Here is a 23,675-nt window from a genome sequence, read left to right as displayed (position 1 = left end):
AAAGAGGGGGAGAGGGACAAAAAAACAGTAATAAAGAGCAGATGTTCCTTACTCACTACAAGGGAAAAAGAAAGGGAAGCGGGCCTCCGTATTGTAAAGACAGTAGGAAGCTTTGCCTTCTACATGGCCAGGAAGTGGGGGAAAGAGTGATGAGTAGCAGATTTTGCTACTTCCTAAGGCTGAAATCCTGGCTCCACTGCAGTTAACAGGGATGTTTCTCCCACTGGGCTGGGGGAAGTCAAAATCCTTGCCAACTATTTTACTGGCACAAAGAATATTAAAAATGGTCACCTATAATTTGCAGCATCTGGTGCTTCATGTGCTGATCAGTAATGATGCCTTGTTGCTTTGCACTGCCACAAATTATTTATCACATTATTTATCATATATTGTCCCTTATCTTCTGCTTGACTCGTAAGTGCGTTGGGACAATCTCCTTACTCTGTTTCTAGCACTCAGTGGAGTCAGGTCCTGGGCCATGACTAGGCCTTCTAGACTCTGCCACAACACAACTAATCTCTTACAATGATGATTGAGTAAAAATGGCATTATTGCATTGTAAACGTATGGAAAGGACAAAGGACAGTTAGTGCTAAGCCTTTCCTTTCAAAGGAACTGATCAAACTAGTTTTTAAATACAGCTCTGATTTGCACCATTTTCACCAAGCAAGGTTGGCATCTTGCTGGTACTTGCAGGAGATTGCTCTTGGCCAACCTTAAGGATCATGATGGAGCATAAGGAAAAAGGTGGTTATTTAGTGCATTGGGCCCAGACTATTTGGGGTTTTACAGGTCAAAATTCACAGTTTGAATTGCACCCAGAAAGCAATTGGGAGCTAATGCATACTCTGGACCACTGGAGGTACGTGTTCCTGATGATCCATTCCTGCCAGAAGGCATGCCATCATGTTGTGTACCAGCCACAGCTTCTGGATGGTTTTCAAGGGCAACCCTACACAGAGTACCTTGTAGTAGACTAACCTTAAGGTGTTGAAGGCATGGATGATGGTGGCCAGATGCAAATTTGAAAGAAAGAGTTGTATGGGCTTCAGATAAGGAAAGGTACTCACTAGGGTAAAAGAGGCTCCTAGCCACTGCTGCCACCTGAAGATCCAAGTGCAGCAAAGGATCCAGAAACACCTTAAAGCTGTGTTTAAGGTGACAAATGGAGCTGACAAAAGGAGTGACAAAAGGAGGCTGAACCCCAGCAATGAAAGGTATCCCTAGCCCACTCCCTAAGTCACGTGGTCTGCCCATCACCATCACCTCTGCTTTGTCTGGATTCACTTTCAGTTGTTTCACCTGATCCAATCCCCAACTGCAAACAGAGACTTCTTCCTCTGTTTTGCTGTTCTGACCCATGCATTGCCAAGAAAGACCAATTATTTGATCGGTTCATCCCTTGCTGCACCAAACCTGTGGGAGAGGGCTAAGGCATGGGAGACCCCTCAATCGAAACTTTTCTGACTGTTATGAGTAGCTTTTTCCCTCCCCAGAAAATGACCCTTGAGAGATACTATCTGCCTTCATAGTTGGCCTCATATCTCTGGTACAGCTGGTAGGGAAATGACTTTTTCTTTCCTGTGAAAATTTTCAACAAGAACAAGGTGGAGGAATGTGGGGTGGGGAGTCATCATCAAATTCTTTATCTTTGGGAAAAGGTGAAGGTTGTTTGTTTTTTCTTTTTTTTTTTTAAGAAGTTCTTGAATAAACTCAACTGGGGGGAAGGAAGAGTGTCAATTTAAAATTAAACCAGTTGGGGGAAAATTAAAGCTAGGCATGATGGCTTTAGAAAGAATGATTCATTGGACAGATCATATGGTACGTGCAGAAGTCCACTACCTATCAGTTACAGACAGATTTTCTTATCTTTCTGTCCTTGTCTAAATCTATGTGTGTTGTAAGAATCATGCCCTCGCTGTTCTTCAGCTCCCTTTTTTTAACATACATTGTGTGAATTCCTCCCTGGCCACTTGGGTTTTAAGCTTAGTGCTATCTATTTGATAGTCAGCTGATAAGCTCCAATTGAATGTGCACTTGGTCACTGCTTTAGACTGCTATCCTAAAAATGGATCAAGTGCAACTCTTGGTGAGGTGCTGCATTTGAGAACTGTGCTGGGTTTCAGGTTTACAAAGAAGGTATAGTATGCAATAAAGATAATGAGAAAAAGCAGGCCACTTAAGTGACACTAAGCAAACAGCCTTAGTTTTAGTACTCCCTTTATCTTTTGTTTTTATAAAGAGCACCAATAACTCCTTATTTGGAAGGATTTCGGCAGCTACTAATTAATTTAAGTTTGCCAGGTGCAGAGTAGCAGAAATTTTTTTAAACAGTCTAATTTGCCAACGTGGAGAGAGTGACTAATCTCATTTGTTCTTTTTGAAATTTATGACTTGAAACCAATGAGCGGCTTGCTAAACCCTGCTGTGCATGCGGTATGATTTTTATAACCCAAGTCAGCCCAAACTTTTGTAAAATTAGGTTTTTCTATAACATTTATAGAAATACGCAACAGGCTGCTACTAGGCTGGCAGCCATTATGATACATAAAGAAAAAGAGAGTTTAATATAATGAGTCTGTAAATTATCCCTGACTTGTTAATAACCTTTCTCCTTATTCTTCCAAACTTCCTGTTTCTTTAAAAAAAAAATCAGTGAAAAGCTTACGTAGACAATGGGGTCATATTTGATGTGCTCTGAAGCCCCTCAAGTTCCAGTTCAGAAGGAATACCTGAAAGCAACTTCTAAACATTCAACCCCACAACCACCATGGAAACGACACTGCATAAAACGATACTACAAGATGTCATGAAGCCTGCAAGTATCACCTCCCACGGTGGAACTACGTACATCTTGTTTTCACCCATATCCTTTCACTTTACTTGTTTCTATTTTTCCCCCTTCCTACAACAACTGTTATGTAACCTTCAAGAACCAATTAAACCAAGAGAATCAACATCACTCTGAATAAGCATCTTGACCTGAATCTGCAAAGGGACTGCCAACTTTTAGGTGCCACTGTCCTTGGGTACCTGCAGTCCTGCTACAATCACCTAAACCCTGCTACCACTGAGCTGTTTGGAGCCCTAGAGCTAGACCCAATAAAGGACTCAGGGGCAGGGGGAATAAATTAGATGCAGCAACACTACAATCCAAAAAACAGAGTTATGGAGGTGGCCAAGTTACCTATATAGCATGTGTATAGGCAGCTGGCTCACTTCTTTCAGCACTGGTCAGGTTTTGTTTTCCTTTGAGTGCTGATTACAGTGGCTGTCTTTTGCATAATAGCCTAATGGTTAAAGCACTCGCATGGAAAACTTGGGTTCTAGACTTGCTTCTCCAGAGGAGTTTCAAATCAACATATTCAATCTACTAGGAAAGAGTCCTAACTACCAGACTATAGCATAGGCTAGGTTGGTAAGGGGATACTCTAGTCTCCACCACCTCTGGTGAAATATGGTGGCCACTACGTAGAAAAGAGAGAATCTCTTTTTAGCCCGCTAGTGAGTATGCTTCCATAGAAGGGTGAAGCTTTAGGTTATACTTCATGTTTCCAATGCTGTTTGAGCATTTTATCCAATATCTATGTAATGTGCGAGTGAAATCGAACAATACTGTTGAGCTGAATCTGTCAGGCGTGCTCTAAGCACACCTACCAACTTGAGCCCATCAGGTGCAAGTGAGGGGTAATGATGCTTAGCTTGTGAATGCCAAATGGGCTTTGGTGGGATATAGATGCCTAAATGCTCAGCTCACCTGTAGGCCTACACTATAGTTGGACATCAGGTACAAAAGTCAGTGCCAGCACCTAAATGAGTTAGGCAGGGGTTCTGTGAATTGCTCTTCTATGCTGAATGTAGGTGCCTAAGTGCCAGATTCTTTGTACCTATCACCCTGTGGGCTTTGATTGACCTCACCCTCACTGGCTTCTTAACTGCTAGATAAGGGGTGGGCAAAATACTGCCCATGGGCTAAGGTTCAGCCCGCGGAGGGGCTTTTTCCAGCCTGCAGCAGCTCCCTGGGTCCCACCTGGCCCAGTCATTGCCTGGCCGTGACACACCCTGCCACCACCTGGGCACGCAGCAGAACTAGGGAGGCTCCACGGCAGGACTGCCTTTCTAAGCAGCCTGTGCAGTGATGACTACTTCCAGTTGCCAAGACCGCTGTCCCCAACCCCATGACTGGCAGAGAGTCATGCCCCATAAACCCAGCATGCCCACCAACCCACATCCACACATACCCCCACACCCTTCCCCATACCCCATATACACAAACATCCACACACGCACAGTCCCCCACAAACCTCATACCCACTCACCCACCCCCAATATACAAGTGTAAGATATAGGCAATCACCTCTATATACACAATGCAAACACACAAATCAGGACAAAAAATTTTTTTTAAATAAATTTAAAATGTTATTGTGGTTGTTTGATTTTTAGTACCCTCTTCCCAAAAGGCATACTTCTGGGGTCAAAGGGAGGGATTTCCAGTGGCAAAGGTCAGGAGTTGGGGGGGCGGGACTTTTGGTCCCAAGATAGGGGCCAGAGGGTGGGGCACTTGTCAAGCAGCGGGGCCACCCTTGCAGTCCCCAACAGCTCACCAAAACTTATTAAGCAGCCCTCAAGCCAAAATAATTGCCTCCCCCTGTGCTAGATTCTCCCCTGGAGCATACAGAGAGCCTGGACACATTAACTTACAGATGACAATTCCATCAGATAAGAGGGTGCTAAAATGCCCCCTATCCTTGTTCCTTTGCATACTGTCTAACAGTTATCTTTGACATCCAGTGTGTTGGATGGACATTTGCACCATCAATGTACTCATTAATTTCTTAAAATTAAAACAAGCCATACCTGGCTAATGCCAAATGGCAGCCCTCAGTTACTCAAGTCATGATGAAATGGAAATGTCCTGTTTTGAAAATTTGTCATCTTCCATATTAAACTTCATTACCTGTTCATAAACAAGTTTTCCAGTCTTTGACAATGTGGTGTTATGGTAGTAGGTTCATGCTTTGAAGGGGTTCTTCAGCTGTCATTCTTTCATGATGGTATTGATGAGGTAATTTTCCATTAAGGAAGTATTTTACCAGTGTTTAGTGGAAGATTACAGGGCAATTATTCAAATGTGCTGTCAAGTTCAGCTTTAAAAACTAGCTCTTAGCACTATCTGCAGATATATAGATAAGAGTTCTTTCCCAAGTAAAGAATTAATGAGTAGCTTGATAATTTCTTTACAACCTCACATGACGTTACCTAGTATTTAGGGCAAAACAGCTGCAGAGTTACCTCACAAGCCTGCTCCAACCCATCACTTTTGAAGTGCTATGCTAATACTACAACGTGACTACATTTTGCTTCAGAGCAAAAGCCAAAGCAGAGGTGAGGCATGAAGGGAAGTAATACCAGGAAATTACTTTGTGCCAAGATTCAATTGCAACATGTTAATGAGACACTATTTTTCCTCGTGGACTTAAGTGAATATGTTGTTTGTGACCCTGGCTTGTAACTCTTAACATGAACAGCTTCATAAAAAATAATTCTAGGTCAGATTCAACTCAAAGCAGTTTGGCACTGCTGAGTTATCCACATTTTAACTTAAAAACAAAACAAAACACCAGTGCTTTGGATACCCAACTAGACACCTCTCTCAATGTATGCATCACCAGTTATTGTTTCCCAGGTGCTCCGTTGTTACTAAATTAACTAAAAATGTGTTCCTATAAAATCTACTTTAAACAGCCTTTTTAAGTAAGATTTTATCAAACAGTATCAAATGCCTTGCTGACATCCAACTGTTAAACCTACTGCCTTTCCTTCATTAATTTATTTACCAAGTCTCTCTAAAGCTCTCCCGTGAGTTGGATAAGGTTTACAATGATCATGAGTCCTGTTCAAGCCACCTAGAATTCAGACAATTGCAGTAATTGTTGCAAATTAAAAACAATTCTCTACTGACTCCAGCATCAGGTACTTGCTGCTAGTAAAATGGCTTAGAGTCACATGATGGATCCATATGCTTTGAACAGAGAAGAAGTGTGACATTTACCAACGGGGCTTGTGATACTGTAATCATGCGTCAGATCTCTGAAAAAAGACCATATCTGAGTAGGAGCAGGTGGTTTGATCAGATACCGGGCTTCACAGAAGCAGATCCTGCTATGTGAGCATTTCAGCTGGGTGGACTCTGAATGTCTGGACAAAGTATCCTAATTGCATTTCCACTAAAGTGGAAGCAATACAGCAAAAAACCAGAACTGGAATCCAAGGGTCCATGAATGACTGGTGTGTCCTGCAACGTGGGGGGGGGGCACCGTGGTGGCGAGTGGGTACCACCCACAGGTGCCACTGGCAGCGAAGAGTGGCAACTGGCGAGCAAGGAGCACCTGCAGCCACCATCTATACTGTTGGTGGCGGCAAACAGCAAGGAGGAAGCACCTGCAGCCGCCACAGTCCATGTCGGCAGCAAGGCGGGAGCGGCAACTGCTTGCAGAAGCTGCCAGTGGCTTCTGCATTGGCCAATCTCAGGCTGGCATGTGCCCCCCTGTACCCCCTCCTACACGTTGCCTATGTAAGAGTCCTGACTCCCCTTAAAAATTACTTTTCCTTCCATACCTCTGGCCAGGACTTTGGAGTACTAAATCCTAACCCATTTCCCCCATTATTCACTATGCCTAAGTCCCCACAAAGCCAGAAATCAACCTCATGGCGCATCTACACATACGCTTAACTGCAGAGTAGACTAATTAGCAGTGGAGTAAAGCAGCACTGCGAATATATGGGACACTATTAAGCCGCAGTAAAATAATTTATGGTGCCATAAGATAGTACTGTCGGTACAGTATTATCGTACAGTGGAGTAATTTACTGCAATTAAACATACATGTAGCCATTGACCATAGGTGTAAATTGCATCCCATCAGCCCAGCCAGACAGTGGCTAAACTTCCGCCTACTGCCTATCGCCTAGCCACACTGCTCCATACTTTCAGCACCTATGTGTCCCAGGCAGCTGTTCCATTGTCCGATACCGCTGCACAGAGCCCAGGGCTGACCCTTCCTGCCCTGCTATGCCCTCTGCCAGCCTGGGCCTACTCCATTCCAGCTCAAATTGCTGCTGTCCTGGGCTCACATGTAGATGTTTCACCCAGGAGTAGTTTACTATGGCTTAAAAAACTACTCTAGAGCAGGAATAGGCAACCCCCAGCACACATGCCAATTAGTGGCACCTGGAGACATTTTCCTGGGCATGCCAGGAGGTATGCCAAGGAAAATGTTTGGTTTTTTCCTGAAGTTTTTTAAATTGCTGCTCTGGGCTCTCCAGAGCAGCCACAATTCCCAGTGACATGACAGGCAGCAGGGGCCAGGGCAGGAGAACACAGGCAGGGACACAAGGACACTGCCTACATTCTGCTGATCCTGCCCCATGTCTGCGGTGGTTTCCCCCATTGTTTTGAGTGGCTAAAGACTAATTTACTATTAATAAGTATCATTCTTGCTTCTCTTATTTGTACTTGTTCCTTAAATTAGCATATCTGGCATTGGTAGTGTTGAAGTGAATTGTAGCCATGGTAGTCCAGGAATTGAGAGAAAGAGATTTTTGTGAGGGATATCTTTTATCGGAGCAACTTCATGGTCGAGACAAGTTTTGAATGTGAGACATTCTTCATCAGGTCGCCCATTTGAAAGCTTGTCTATCTTTATCCCAACCATTCAGTTAGGCCAATACAAAATATCCAATACAAAAATTGTAGTCTTTCACGCATCCCAAGTTTTCTTCCATGAGGAAGAGAGGCCTGGTCCTAGGTCCATTGATATAATTTTTTTAAACATAAATGTTTAATAAAAACTTTTAAGTTAACAGATGCACAGTTCACCACAACAGATACATATACAAGGTGCATATGTATGTTGCATATATAGTAATACATACATAAAGTGTATATGCATATGTTGAGCTGATACAAGACATGGTACCTCTTTGTATTAAGAGAATGCAGTAGCAGCTACATCCTAAAGGGCATGTTCTTATTCATTCAGGATTTTTTACACATTGCACACATTCATAATTTTAATATTTATATCAGTGTAACCATTTTAATGCCAGATACTCCTAAAAATGACAGGAAGTATTTTGGTGACAGAAACAGAAGTATTTTTTTATTGGATTAATTTGTTTAAACATTTCTTGGCAATTGAACTTGATACTATTTGAACATTCATATTACAGTATTCAGGAATGTGGATATGGATATAACACCTGAAAGTGGTGATTATATGACATAAAAACAAAGGGGGGGTCCTCAATCTGCGAGGACTAATACTGTTATAATTTGTATATATTTGCTATAAAATTGAATTTATCATTCTTTATTCTGTATAAACAAAGAGCTATAAATTCCATTTCAAACCCATTCACTGCTCTTTTCATTCAATGAAAAATATTTTTGCACAAATCCCAAAGCTCAAAAAAATATTCTGTGGCAATAAGGAATGTTCCCAGCTATGAGAAGCAGATTAAAACATTGTTTCATTCATCCTACTGAAACAAACTTATATTGGACCTATAAAAACATGATAAAGCTTTATTGCTACATTGAGGAACAGTTTAGGATGAGGATAACAGAAAGAAAACATGAAATAAGAAAATAAACTTTATAAGACATTATAAAGTTTAGCTAGCAGTTGTTAAGTGTGTGAGAGTGTGTATATTTAAAGTCTTGATGGTCAAAAGTGACTTGATTTTGGATGCCTAAAACTGTATGTGGAGTCTGAGACATCTTTAAAGCAGAGTGTGGAGATCCCCTTAGCAGGGCCAGATTAACCCTTTAGTGGGCCCTAGGCAAACAAACTTGTGGGCCCCTACTTAACACTGTATATATTACTTTTTTCACTCAATAATTATAATATGTAAAATAAGCACAGCTGGGCCCTTTCTTCATTTAAGGCCCTAAGCATGAGCCTAGTTTGGCTATGTGTTAATCCGGCTCTGCCTTTTATGTTGTCATATACAAGCAAAGGTACACAAAATCTCTTTGAAAGTGAAGATGCAAGTGCCCAAACTCTATTACTGTGGCTGCATTTTTTCTTGCTACTCTGGCATTTTTGTCATAAATAGGAACTCTTTTATTTTAGGAAATAAATACAAACTCTTTTATTTTAGGAAAAAGCCCTTGAAAGGACTCCTCTGCTCAGTTATATTAGTATAATTTTTTTCAGCCAAAGTGCTTCCAGCATTGTAAGTGCTAGGATAACAAGGCCACTAAGTGATATGAATCAGCAAGTCCTCTGGACCCCAAATGTTTTGTTTAAACTAGTACACCCCTGTCTACTACAATGGGAAACATAGTATTAGAGGAGTTTTGCTCTCCCACATCCAAAAATGGATTTTCAAAACGTGTTGAACTTTAAATGCCAAGAATCAAGCTTACTGTGGAGGTGCTATCACCTTCTCCTGGTAGTGATGTAATGGTAGTTAATGTGATGTTGAAGCCATGATGAGCCAGGAATTATCCAAAAGGCAAGGACTTCTAGGTCCGTTCCAGTCCACCAATTCTATTGTTTTGACTATGACTGTATGACTTTTTTGTGATATCTTTTATTGGTCCAACTGTCGGCTGCCCGTGTCATATTGTAGTTAAATATACATTACATCCAGCAAGTTTTTGTTTTGGGCTTTCACAGTCACAACTGCAGGCTACACACGGATGGCTGAGAGGAGGAGGAAGAAAGGATTGCTGCCTGTTTTGAACTTAAAGCATGGCACTTTCCATTCCAGGTAAAGGAATACACTGGTACATGAGGTATCTGTACTGCAGTTTCATGTTATTAGGCTAACGTCCTGCTTTGCCATGGTTACCAGCTGTATTGTGATCAACTCCTTTTGTGGTAGAGGCAGAGCACCTGAGGCAAAAGCTTTGGCACGTTGTTCAAGAATGATGTATACGTGCTGTTTTAGATGGCAGCGGGATTTAGGATGGGAGGACAAGCTTTGAGACTTACTAACAAAATTATGGTGTTTTCTTACTTCCAACGAACACAGCCAAACAGCTGAAGCTGGTCCAGTCCAAACCTAGGCAAGCTTACCAATACAGCAACTAGAACAAGTTTTGTATTGGATGGCTGGGGAACCTAGGATTTACTTCCCCGGCTGGGGCCCTGGAAATGGTCAGAAGGAAGGAAGAGAAGAAAGCTTCTTCAACAGCTAGAGGATAAACTGTCAGCAAAGTACTGATAATAAATTCAAAATATGAAAGGCCTGATTACGCCAAAGGACTCCACATTAAAAACATAGCATTTGATTCCTCACATACATATACAGCTGTTAGTTAAGGTTGCATCACTTGTTGCGCTAAGGACATGTTAACTGCCACCATCCACACATTCAAGCAGGAAAACCTGAACTCAATGCAGTTGTATTGTAGTGAAGTTACAATGTTTTGCACGAGAAGTATCTCCAAATCATATTAAGTAACATGTGTTCAGCTACTGTTGGACTGGAGCAGGAGAGACCCAGCTCACCCCAAGGACCAGTGGCAGGTGACAGGGGCAGCACCCTCCCAGGCTCAGTTTCTTGTGCCTCTCTCCACCTGTAGCAGAGACCCAGATAATGCCAGTGTGCATGGGCAGGTGCTCCTGGGCTAAGCAAGCAGGCTAGGGACAGACATTACACATAGACCAGTTTAAGTGATCAGAAACTGGTTTAAACCTGTAACAGAATAGATCTTCAGTGCACATAAACCAGTCTGAGAATGGCTGAAACCAGTTTGAGATAAGTCTGATGCTACATTCAACCAGGTTTAACTGACTTGGCTCAAACTGGTTTATGCAATGTCTGTCCCAGACCTCTTGCTGGTTTAAGATAAACCAGACACTCCCAGCATGCTCTCTGGGCTGGGCGGGACTCTCTGCTCCACAGCAGGGCTAGCCCCTCCTCTCTGCTCCCTGGCTGCAACTTCGGCAGTCTCTGCAGGTGTCTGCCTGGCTTCTGTTCCATCCCCCCTCCACCCTCCCTCCCCACACACACCCTCTGCTAAGCAGGCATTCCCCTGTCCCTCATAGACACCTCTCAGCATTAGCAAGGAGACCACCTGCTGGCTACCTCTGAGCTGTGGCACATGGACAAAGGCAAAATCAACAGGTAGTTGGTAATATCCTTCTGTTTTCTTAAAGGGGTGTTAAACACTGAGTTAGAGGTGATAAACATTCCCAACTGGTCTGTTCAGGAAGGGAGAGAACCCTCTGTAATCACAGCATCCTGCTGGGGCCTGGCCATAGCCCCCTCCGCTCAGTAGTGTGGAAGGGAAGGGAGGGCTGCTCTGGTGCCCCCCAGCTTCTAGCTTGAGTCACTGCAGGCATATGCCTGCATTTCTGGGATGTCTGTCTGGTTACAAAACTGATTTAGCCTAGCCAGGTTAAACTAACCTGCGAAGATTGAATCAATTTAGGCTCAGACTTTTTGAATGTCTGTCCCTAGGCGCAGTGGAGAGGGTGTAGACTGCAGGCATGGGGGTTTCACGTCCTCATAGGCAGGCATGCAAGCTGCAGCACCCAGTGCTGAGATCAGGGTTTGCCAGTTTCCATCCCTGTTCAGAACAAGCTGAGATCATAGTAAGCATTACTATACACATTCTAACTTTTCTTACAGCACAGTAATGCTTACTACAATCTAAATAAAACGCATGCTAAAACTGTCCTGTGCAGCAAGGCCATTAGACACATATGTACAAGTTAGGTAGAAAATGGAATGGTGAATGTGACTAAGTGGAGAAATAGTAGCCACTCAGCAGAGGCAGACATGACCACCACAGATGAGAGACAGTGAGAACTGGGGGCCAAAGCCATACTTCAGATGAGGTCTCATTAGGAAAATGAAGGTAATAATTTTACAGCCAAATGCTACTTGAGTTGATGATGGAAAGGGGAAAAGGATAGTGGTGGGCACTAATGGTTCTAATAACAACAGAAAAGAAAAGACTAATTTGTTTCTGTGTAGGTGATTTCAGAAGGCAAACTGAACAACATCCATTTTACACAGCAATCTGCATAATAGTGGGCAATTCTAGGGGCAGTAAATGAGAACAGAGTTGCTGATCCAAGATTTTATTGGCTGTAAGACATGCCAAGCAGCACATTGCTTAGGGATTATAGCACTTTTCAGACAGATAAAACTACTTGCCCTTCAGCCTCCTGTCCTTAGTACCCCCTAGTGTGAGTAATGTTTTCCTAGAAATCTGCTGCCAACCATGCCATTAATATCTATTACTACTGTGCTCATAAGTGAAACTAACTTACATTTTCATGTCTAGAAGGACAGAAGCAAATGAGTCTTACCTAATAGAAAAAGATTTAGGCACTTCATACAGGGTAGAAATTTCCCATGTAACCTCAGTTCCAGTAGGTATAAAGGATGGTATTTTCAAAAGCACTTAAGTGCATTAAATGTTCAATTGCAGTTGATTTTCAGTGGGACATCAAGCCTAGAAGTCTTTTGAGACTCCAGCTGGAGCAGAACCTGTGGGGGCAGAGTATGTGGGCTGGGCCCAGCAGGCAGGACATGGCCCAGGAGGGAGTGTTGCACCGCTGTGGCTGCCAAGGTGAGGTGCCCCCTGCCTGCCTGGCAGCAGTGGGTGGCACAACTCCACACCACCGCTGTTGCCATGACTCATCTTAGTGGCATGATACTCCCTTCTGCACCAGGACCCCACCCGCTGGACCACAGAGGCAGCTCCTGCCCAGAGCTGATCCAGCCCTGCTTCAGCCCTGCACTCCACTGTAGGTGCAGAAGTCTTGGGGGAAGCATGTGCCCCCCTGCCATGTCACCTTGCCCCCCCACTCCCCTCCATTATGTTGCCCATGCTCTCCCCCTGCCCTGCCGCCTCACCCACTCCCCTAATGTATTGCCTGTGCCCTTTCCCTCCACCCCCATAGACTTACATGGGGGGAGCTGCAGGAATTGCTTGCCACTGCTGCTTGGCTGACACCTGCACCTGCATGCATGCACGTAATGCCCCCTGCCTCCAATCACTTCCCCCCACTCTCCCCAGCCACGAGCAGCCCCTTACAGGCTAGAATTTTGCTAGCCTGCAAGGGGATACCTTTTGTGTACACCTCCCTCCTTTATGCACACATGGCCCCACATTTCTCCTTTAAAGGAGAAACCCATGACACTGTTAAAGGAGAAAACCTGCATTTTCTCCAGTAAAAGAAAAAATCCACATTTTTCTGCAGTGAACGGAAAACCCAGATCCTTGCTTATCACAACCCCATCCATTGATATTGCCATGCCATTTGGGGTCACAATCCACAGTTTGGGAACCGCTGACTTTGGGTCTGCATTAAAACAGGAAAGCCATGGCTCTGTAAACACCTTAAGACAAGAAACCTGAAAAAGCAAGTACCCAACTCAAGGTAACTGGGTACAACCAAAGAGTTGTCCTGAAAAAGTTGCTGTTTCCAAAAAATAAAAAAAATTACCGCATATTAATATGGAGTTACCTCAATTTGTGCTCATGCTTTGTGGGGGAGGGCAGGGGAAGGAACAAAGCTGAGGTTTTCCAAGTATATCCTTTGCACATGCCTATGGCCAAAGTCTTTTATTCAGTCTAACCATAGGTCTCTCAGATGCATTGTTACTAAACTTTGATCTTTAAGTCTCCTGGCCACAGGCTCTAATGTGCAGCAATGAAGGTATTTCACTGTGGGCAGGCGGGAATGTGCACACCTCCTGTTCTCAGTTATATGAATGCTCTAACAGCCTTTGTCTACGAACCCATTGGTACACAGGCTTGCTTAATGCTCTGAGGAGTCAGTTTCTTTCACAGTATATACACACTAACCTAGTGCAATGAGGAAGGAGTAGAAATAGATAGGAAAAGGGAACAATAAAGAAAGAGACAGCAATGCTCTGTAAGGCAGGCAGAACAATCAATTTACCAAGCAAATTGAAGACAGGCAGCTTGCTAAAGCTCTCTGCTTCTCGCATCACAGCTGGCAGTTCCCCCAGGTCCCCGAGACCAAAATATGGTCTCTTGTTAGAAAATAGATGCATACCAAACAGACCTAGAAATGTTGCCGTTGGAGGGGTGAAGAGACTGCAGTACTACTACTGCCAAATAAAGATAGTCAGAAATGTCGTCAAATAATTAGTATTTGCATGACTATAAGGGGTTCTTATAATCACCAGTACACAAGAACACAGACTTCGCATTAGATGTTTTGGGACTTGTGGCTCACGCATATTAAGCACATAACTAACATTTATTTCAGTAGGAGGTAGGCATTTAAGGGCCTTCAGGGAATTGGACCTGTATTCTTACCTGGGGCTCTGAAGTCCACGTCTCAATCCAAACACTTCTCAGTGAAGTTCACTCAATATAAACATCATTTAGTTGAGTTGAAAAAAAAAAAAAAAAAGACAGGCAGAAGTGGATCCAGGGTTTTATAAAGTGGGGTGCAGGAGCAGCAACCAGCACTAAAGGGGTGGCTGCACCCCTCACTCCCAGACTCCTCCCTCTCCTCCTTCCTACTGGGACAGGCACACAGCACCCTGGGAGCAGCAAATGGGGATGTTAAGTCCCAAAGAAGGAAAGCATCCCCCCACTTTCTTTCTCCTCCATTCTCAGAGATACGTCGCCTCCCCTTCTCCCCTCCCTCACCCACTGCCACCAGTGTCCATGCTGCCCTAAGGGGGAGGGAAGCTCCTGTCCTACTCTAGCTAGGCTGCACAGAGGCTGGGCTCCACCTAGGATGGTGGCAGTGGTGGGGGCGGGTGGGCAGGTTCCCTTTCTTTATGCCGGTTGTAGGCTGGCAGAAAACACAGGGGGGGCGGGCACACAGAGAAGGGGCACCTGCCCACCCACTGTCACTGCCACTGCCACCAGGTTAAGCCCAGCCCCCATGCCATCTGCCTGGAGCAAGACAGGAGCTCCCCTCACACCTGGGGTCACTGGCAGGTGAGGAACAGGGAAATGGGATGGGAGGGGACATGTCTCTGAGCAAGGAAGGGAAGGGAAAGGGAGAAATTCTTACCTTTGACACTTATAAATGTCCCAGCTGCTGCTCCTGTAGTCAGAAAGGGTGCACCCACTCTGGATCCACCCCTGGCAATGATAGCAGGCAGGCAGAGTTTGAGCCCTGGCACCAGCTTAGAGGGGCACAGTCTAGCCACCATTCACTACCTTGGCCACTGCCACTGCCCAAGGCACGAAAACTGCTTGTTATGCCTCTGGAAAAGTAGCCAGGTTTAAACAAATCTGCTTTCTGGTCCTGGGAGGAGGCACTGGCTGGTGCTGGCACCAGTGATACAGAATGGTGAGAAACAGGTAAGTTTAGCCTATGTTCTTCTCCCTTGTCACTATGTTCCTCTGTTGTGTTACAGATTTGAACCAGTTTCCAATCACTCATACTGGTGAGTATGTGTAATCTCTGTCTCTAGCCCTTGGTGTTTTTTACCTTGCTAAAGTTTATAATCCTTTTATCAGGTCCTTCCCAACAGAGAGCAATTCTTATTTTAGAGATAGTTAAAACAAAAAGGAGAGTCTCTGGGCACTAAGCTCAGTGTGGGGTTTGGGAGGCTATTTCTCAGCTCTCACTTATGAAGCCCGGGGTGTAGACTGTAGCTGTGTTAGTCTACAGACATAGGCAGGCAAGGTTCTTTGGGTGAATCTGATATCTTTTATTAAACCAACTCAAATAGCTGGAAAAAAAATAGTTGGACAAAGAAGCCTCTGGCTTCATCACTATTCATTCCATCCAAGAAGAGCACACACCAACTGCAGAGACTTCCTCACTTTGACGAAGCTAAATTGTTTTTTTTCCAACTATTTAAGTTGGTCTAATAAAAGATACCAGATTCACCCAAAGAACCTTGTCTACTTACGAAGCCTGACATACAAGTATATACAGTTCCTACTCATGTAAATCAGGGTTAATGATTACACTAAACCCAGAGAATGAGAAGAGGATCATTGTTCTCAGAGCTCTGAGAAACCTCTGTTCCAGCAGGAGCTGCTCCCTTCACATTCCCAACCAGAGGCTAATCCCAATCAATACTACAGCTACCTTGGAAAGGTTACACCAGGCACCTTCATTTCTACCATGGAAGGGAGGCACTACAAGAAGGTCACACTATGGCAAGGCAATTCAAGGCAAGCAAGAGTTACTGTAGATGAGAGATTTCAGACAGCAGAGCCTCTGGAAAAGTGTACTGAAGTCTTGTCTCATGTAAGTCTGTCTCAAAACTCCCCTAAACTACAGCAGGAGCAGCCTCAGATCTCCTGTCATCAGGGATAAGAATTAGGAGTGTGATTTCATGGTAGTTCAACCCGGCTTCGTGACGAAGCAGCATCAGTAGCAGCTTTGTCCAAGTAGTTAAACCACAAAGTTCTGGCACGAAATCTGTGCTCCATTCCCCACATGACCACAGACTTGCTGTGGACAAGGCAAATTGCTTAGCATTTGCAAACCTGTCACACTCATTTGCCAATGTCTTAATCTGACTACTTTTGGGAGACTTTAGCAAGAGACAGGACAAAGTAGCAGACCCGTCTCAATCATGGAGTTCAACATCATGACAAGACATGGTTACTCAAATTACAATGGAAATGTAACCAAAGGAAACAGCTTGTCAGTAAAGTAGCCCCCAGTGCTATGTACACCTGTGACCACTATGGCAGGACCTGCAAGTCTAACATCAGTCTCTACAGCCACAAGAGAAAATGCACCACCAGTCAGTAGAATAGCTGCAATATCCACTGTCACTCACTGATAAACTGATGCCACAATCTTACTACAAAAGCCCAGGAAAATGGGTTAACGTTCGAGGGACGGACAGATTTTTCACAGCAGGAAGCAAACCGACTGGCAATTTAACGAAGAGATGTTTGCAAAATAATTGCAGGTAATAACCAATGTACCAGTCATTCTGTTGGAAAAGCCCATCCTGAATAAATTCAGCAATACTTTGTTTAGTTTACTGTATTTACTGTTTAGTAAGGAATTAGTGAGAAGCAACCAGAATAGCAAATGACAATCAGTATGCATGCTGGAGCATTTTAAACAAATATTGGCTAGCACAAAAGTTAGCAAACATACAGCTGTAGCAAGGTTTGAAATAAATGGATTATAACATCAGAGCTGACAAAAACAAAGAGAAAGTTTTTACATGAGCCACATGCTAAGTAAGATTGCGGCCATTTTTCTTGTCTAGAAAATATCAAAACAAAATTTATATTCTGTCACCAGTTGTCCCTGCCTTTTTCATAGTAGATCATCTCATAATCTTTCCCATTCCCAGTGCTGTGACAAGAGTCATCCTTGACTTCTCTCCCTGCCCAGTAACAGATATTGCTAAATCCCATCATTTCTTCTTTTACAAGAGATCCAATATCTGTTCCTTTCTATCCCTGCCCTCAAGTCTATACCTTGGTAACCTCCCACCTGCACTAATCCCATCTTCTTCCAAAGTTCCCAACATATTCTCCAATATCTAAATTACTGCTGCCAAACTGACCTTGTTATTCTGCTCTACTGACCTCTTTCCTCAATTCCCTTTGTTGTCCTTTATTAGTTCCAAGTTTTTCATCCCCAGTTTCAAAGCTATGCCCCCTCCCAAATCACATCTCCAACCATCTCTTATGTTTTGGACACTATGCTTTGCTAATCTACTTCCCTCTATACCTCCTTCCTTTGGGCCCTGCCTTTTCCTATTCTATGCCCATTCCTGAAATACCCCCCATAATCCCATCTTTCCATTTACCCTTAAATTCTTCTTAAACCATATAAATTATACACAATTTTAAAAAGCTGTTGAAGTAGCAAGAACTTAATCTCTCTCTCCTTTATGTGCATCCATGATTGGTTGCATTACTTCATAGTATCCATCTCTTACCATTCCCTATTCAGGGACTTGAATCCAACTCCTTTCCGTCAGCCAAAAGCAATCGTCTTGAACTGCCATAATGTCACTCTGTACATTACTTCTTCCTTCACACCTGCCTGTTATTTTACTTCTATGTTGTGATCCAGTTCAGAGGAAGGATCCTGTCCGTCTTCACCTGGAGCCCTCATTCACACTAATGAGCACTTAGTCATTTGTGCAGTATCACTGGTTTCAAAGGGATATTCGTTAAATAAGTAAGGAGTTAATATTCTGAGTCAATGTTAAGGGCTATACATACTTATGGCATTATATTAGCACTGTTTAATAATAAAGATAATTCCAGCAACAACAGGATAACGTGCACTCTCTATAACCCTGATTATAGTACTTCAGTAATGTTTCATGAAAAATAAGCATTTCATTAGTAAGGCATTTCCTGTTCTGTAATGGAAAGAATATAGTTCAAAGCAGTGCTATATACTGAACTTGCTCAGACCCTTCTCAGTTGCACTTGGCATGTATTAGGCACAGAATGTTTCATCATTATAGACTAATCTAAAACAAATACTGACAATAAGCATGTCTGTTCGTCAGTTTTTTCAGAGAGTAAAGGTGAAAGAACATGAAAGTTCATGGAGATTAAACAAACCCTTTGGAGTTCAGAGACAAGAGATCTGGATTTTATTCTTGGTTTTCTTTCAGCCTCTCTGTATCATCTTGGCAAGTTCATTAACCCCTTTTTGCCTTTATTTTTCCATCTCTAAGTCCAGGGAAATAATGCTACCTTATCTGAGACTGCAAGACTAACTTCATTACAGTTTGTTAAGAGCTTTGAGATCCCCTGATAAAAGATGCTATAGACATGTAAATGATACCAACTTAAAAAGGTATCATGAAACTTGCAGTCCTCCAAGATACAGGAGTGCAACTTTATCAGTGTCACACAGCATTTAGTTTATGTGAGAAACTGTTTGCCATACAAAAGGAAAACCAAATTAAAGCAGTAAGGCATCTAGTAAATTTGGTTTGTTCTTCCTAGAAAAGTTGCACTCTTGTATCTTGGAGGACTCCAAAGCTCTTAAACTGTAATGTGCAGATACAGGTCAATGTGCTTTTGCTACCATGCATTAAGTTTAGTACCAGTAATGTAAGCTACTAAATGTGTATTAGGCTGCCCCAGTGCACAGTAGTGAAAGCGCGTGCTTTTTCAGCGACACTTAATGCACAGTAACGTATTAGCATGGTTTTAGACGTGATGCTATAATGCACAGTAAAATAGGCTACTGTGCATTAAAGCATGTGTAGACACACCTCTAGCGTATGATGGGTGTTAGACTGCAAATAAAACAAAAATACTATATTCTTTTTTGACATTGGGGGATGGTAGTGTTTTATATAAGAATTGTATTTATCAACTGAGGCTTAAGTGAAATGAAGTAATGAAATGTATATTTCATTTAAGTAATGTTTCTAGCTGTGTGGAAATATAAAAGGCAGTCTTAAAAAAGAGAGAGGCTTGTTTTACCCATCTGCCTAATGAATGCAGAGGCTGTTCTATAGCAACCTCATGGGCAAAAGGGCAATCTAAAAAGCAAGGACACTGCTTGTTTAGTGGGTTTTGTTCTGACCAACAGCGACACCTGGAGGGCCACAAAAAGAAATTATTTAAATACATATATTTTAAGTTCTCACTGTATAACCACTGGCTTTTGCTCCAGCATACTGAAATATGTCCATGTTGTACGGGAGAGGTGACTTTCTCCTCCCTCTATCCCCCTCCTCTACAAAACTTTACATTATAAACAATTCTGTAGGTAATTCCACATTGGAATAATGATAAATGATAAAATTGGAGACAGAGTGTTTATAGTGGGCCCCCTCAACTGATCATTTCTGAAATGGAGCCAATAATAACTGGAAAGAGTGGAGCCAATAATAACTGGAAAGAAAATGTTACACAGTTGGGATCTGCAAACTAATTAACTCAGTTAATCAAAGTTAGCGTTCAACTTCTAGATGTACTGCAATGTTCAGCACATTTTTGCTTGTCAATAACAAAATGTAATCTCTTTATACTTAAGGAAGTAATTTGTACTCTTAGAGGTCCATTTAGGCAAAAATTTTAGTGATGTAGGAACACAAGCAGACTGTACTCCACACTTGTGATCTCCTGGCCGCATCCACACATGTGGCGGACTGTGTAGTTGTTACAGCATAGTCATTTGGTACTTGCTTACGCATTTAGAGCGAGTACTAAATGACTATGCAGTACCTGCACATTGCAGTAACTGGCATTACGGTGCAGTACCATCACCACACAGTTTTTGCCAGATGCTATTTTGCAGTAGCAACAAGCTACTGTGCAGTATCATCGCTGCATGGTTAGTGCCCGGCAATGCTACTGAGCAGTAGCAATAAGCTGTAGCATCTCATGTAAATGCACCCACTGAGTCAGAGCCATTGCAAAGGTCTCTGCAGTCACATTCACATGGAATTAACCTCTCAGATAACAAAGACCTTCACACCAAAATAGATCTTAATTCACGTTCTCTCTCCACCCTCAGTTTTTCAGCATCAAGAGCACTCTGTCATACAATCTGTGCCTAGTGACCTACATACTGCAGTAGCATCATAACATGATTCCAAAGACAGATGATCTAGACAAAGAGCACTAATATGGTCAGCCGTTTAGGGCTCATCCTCTCGTTGAAACTAATGCAAAGACTCCCACCAAATACAGTGGAGAATTGGTTCTGAAACAGCATCCAGGTTGTATTATTGCTCATATGCTAGAGGCAGCAGCAGCAGCAAATTCGAGTTCTGGTAACCATAAGGTTTTGAACCCCTGCTGTGTTCAAAAGCAAAACATAAGATTTGTAAGAGGGATATTATAGAGGAAAAAGCCTGATGTAACAATTTGTGAGGGAAGGCATTACTAAACTAGCTGTTCTATTAGTACTAGAACATAGACATGAACGCCTTCAAAGTTGTTTTATGCTCAGCATCACTGTGCAGCTATTTGCAAAAATCCAATTTGAGACTTACTACTGGCTAGTAGTATCCACTAGCTCTTGAACTTGAAACCAGACTGATAGCACTGAAATCGTTATTTTTCCTCAACTACTATAAACTGCTTTAAGAAACAATAGAATTTAAAGATACCAGCAGTTTTTTTACCATGGTTTCATAGGCAAGTATTATTTTTTCTAATCATTAGATATAGAAGGTACAATTATGCTGTATATGAAAAGAAGCATCAATGGTAAGATTTGTATGTTCTATTGGGTACAGATAAGATGCCAAAAAAGAGGAAGTTATTTACCTTGTCTTCCTTTCAAGGTCATTCATAGTAAAAGATACCGTGCTAACAAATGAATTATTGATCACATGTCATTTAACACTTGTTATTCACTGATGTTATACATTCAATGGTAATTAAGTTTATGCAACAACAGAAGCTGCCAACAGCAGCTGTCTTAAAACTGCAAGCTACATTTTGTAACACACTAGTAGCTCTAGGACATATTTTATGAGTACTCAAACTGGCTTCCTCTGGGTGCAATAATCAAATGACAGTTAATACAGTTTACAATGTACTGAATGGACTTTGATAATTAAACCAGAAATTAAGAAACAGCATGTTTATGGTATCTTTAAACCCACTTACTTTTATTAGTCCATCGTAAACATGGTTGTTTATAGGCATTAATTCCATGCCAAAAAAAACCCAAAAAAACCCAAAAAAACCACAACTATCATACCCACAATTAGAGTTGGTTTCTAAATGGCATGTTCCCCACACCAGCTTCAGGAACAACACTTTGGTGGCCAAAAAGGTGTGCGTACTTGCAAGGTCTGAACCATAATCCCATTTCAGAATTCAAGTGATTGCATAAACAACATAAGCTTTGGGTGCATGTTTTATAACATTAGCAGAAGCCTAGATAAAATTATAGCCACAGTAAATAATGGATACCTATTATTTATTCTCTATGAAGAAGATAAATGGAATCTAATTAGCAATGTACAGTAGTAGCTGCAGAAGTTCTTGAAGGGCTTGGAAATCTCTTTAAAAGTTCTCTGTGGGCACGTCTACATGTATGCCAGACTGCACAGTAATTGCCATTACTGTGCAGTCCTGGCACTACACAAGTCATTTCTGACACTACTGCACAGTAGCATCAGCATCACAGTTCATGCCTGCTGATGCTACGTCACCATAGCAACGAGATACATCACTGTAGCTCATTGCAAAAGTGACAATGTCTCATGTAGACGTGTCCTGCAAGACCATAGGAGTTCTGAGAAGACTAAGACAAAAGGAGCAGGCCTTTATAATACCCCAAATCCAAAACCTAGTCTCTTAAAAAAAATAGCTTCTGACTTGTCAGTAAACAGCTCAGTCACTATTATCGTTTCTTTCAAACAGTGAATTGAAAAGAAGTTAAATAAAATAAAATCACTGTCCAAGTTATTTTTGTTCATATTCCATGGACCATTTTGGAATATTTGAAGCCAGGGACCTGAACTAGCCTTGATATTGTACGTACCACATCAGAATCTCAGGGAACTTCAGTTTCACATTAAATGAGTTGCTTATTCAGCTCACAACCCTGGACTGAAGAGGTCTCTTCATTAACACAACCGTTACAGTAATAGGAAGGGAAGGCAGTTTATCTAACAAATATACAGCAGTCTAAAAATGAAAAGAAATTAAACGAGATGGGGAGTCTATAAAATGTGTTTCCATTCTTAACCCACACCACCTCATCTGTAAGCCTGACATTGTATGCTAAAACAACATAAAAAAAACCCAAAGCTTTTTTAACATAGCATCATTTCCAAGATACTTAAAACATTAAAAAAAAAAGAAATGGAAAGGAACAGTTTAATCAAACAATGATCACCCAATTCCCCAGCAATAAGCAGTTCTCATTTCTCACTAGAGTAACCATTGTGAAGAAAAAATGCTTTCTGGTAAACGCAGTCACTTCAAAACCAAGGCTGGGATATTCAAAACCTACGCTGACCTAACTGGAATAGACTACCACTAAATGAAGTTGATGTGAATACATTTACAAATTGCTACAAAAAGCTTCTTCTGTTAGAACAGTACCAAATATTTTGTGTGTATAAATATACTTTTTAATATACTCACATTATTGCATACCATGAAGAAGACTTAACCAATAAACAAGATTGTGACTAACATGATTTGACTACATTGTTACTTCAGTAGTTTTGCTGATAGATCCACAATAAGTCACAAGCCAAATTGTGGCACTGAAACACAGCCAAAACTGAACAGTATCACCAGGTTCTGGGATACTATACTCCCTACACATGGAGTAAATGAAGACTGGCCTTTAGCACATAATATATACTAGATTACTTAGTTGAGCTCCTTGGCCTCAGGGTCACTATACCAGCTGCGCACGTCTGTGATGGAACAACACTTCAATCACCACGCTTCTCCCCATAAAGAAGAGTATTTCTCAGTTGGAGTAGGAGTATTCCTCAGTATAAAAGGTAGCTTTTAGGTTGCAGGGGTGGCACAAGGCAATCCTAAGGATTTTGTGGGGGATTGACAGGAGATCCCAGTGTAAAAAAAAAAAACCCAGATCTTAAAGCAGGGTGGTGCACATGGAGGCAGGATGTGCAGCCAGAAACTGAAGCCTGGCTGGCCAGAGCCATGCTCCAGCTCTAACCTGGCTAGGCTCTGTGCTGCTAGATTGCCATGGCTGCAGCTCTTGGAGGCCCTCAGACCCCAGGTAAGGCTGCAGAGGTCA

This window comes from Crocodylus porosus, unplaced genomic scaffold, assembly GCF_001723895.1.
Source record: "Crocodylus porosus isolate Cpor-Errol unplaced genomic scaffold, CroPor_comp1, whole genome shotgun sequence".
NCBI lineage: Eukaryota > Metazoa > Chordata > Crocodylia > Crocodylidae > Crocodylus > Crocodylus porosus.
Note: the sequence above shows the minus strand (reverse complement) of the source record.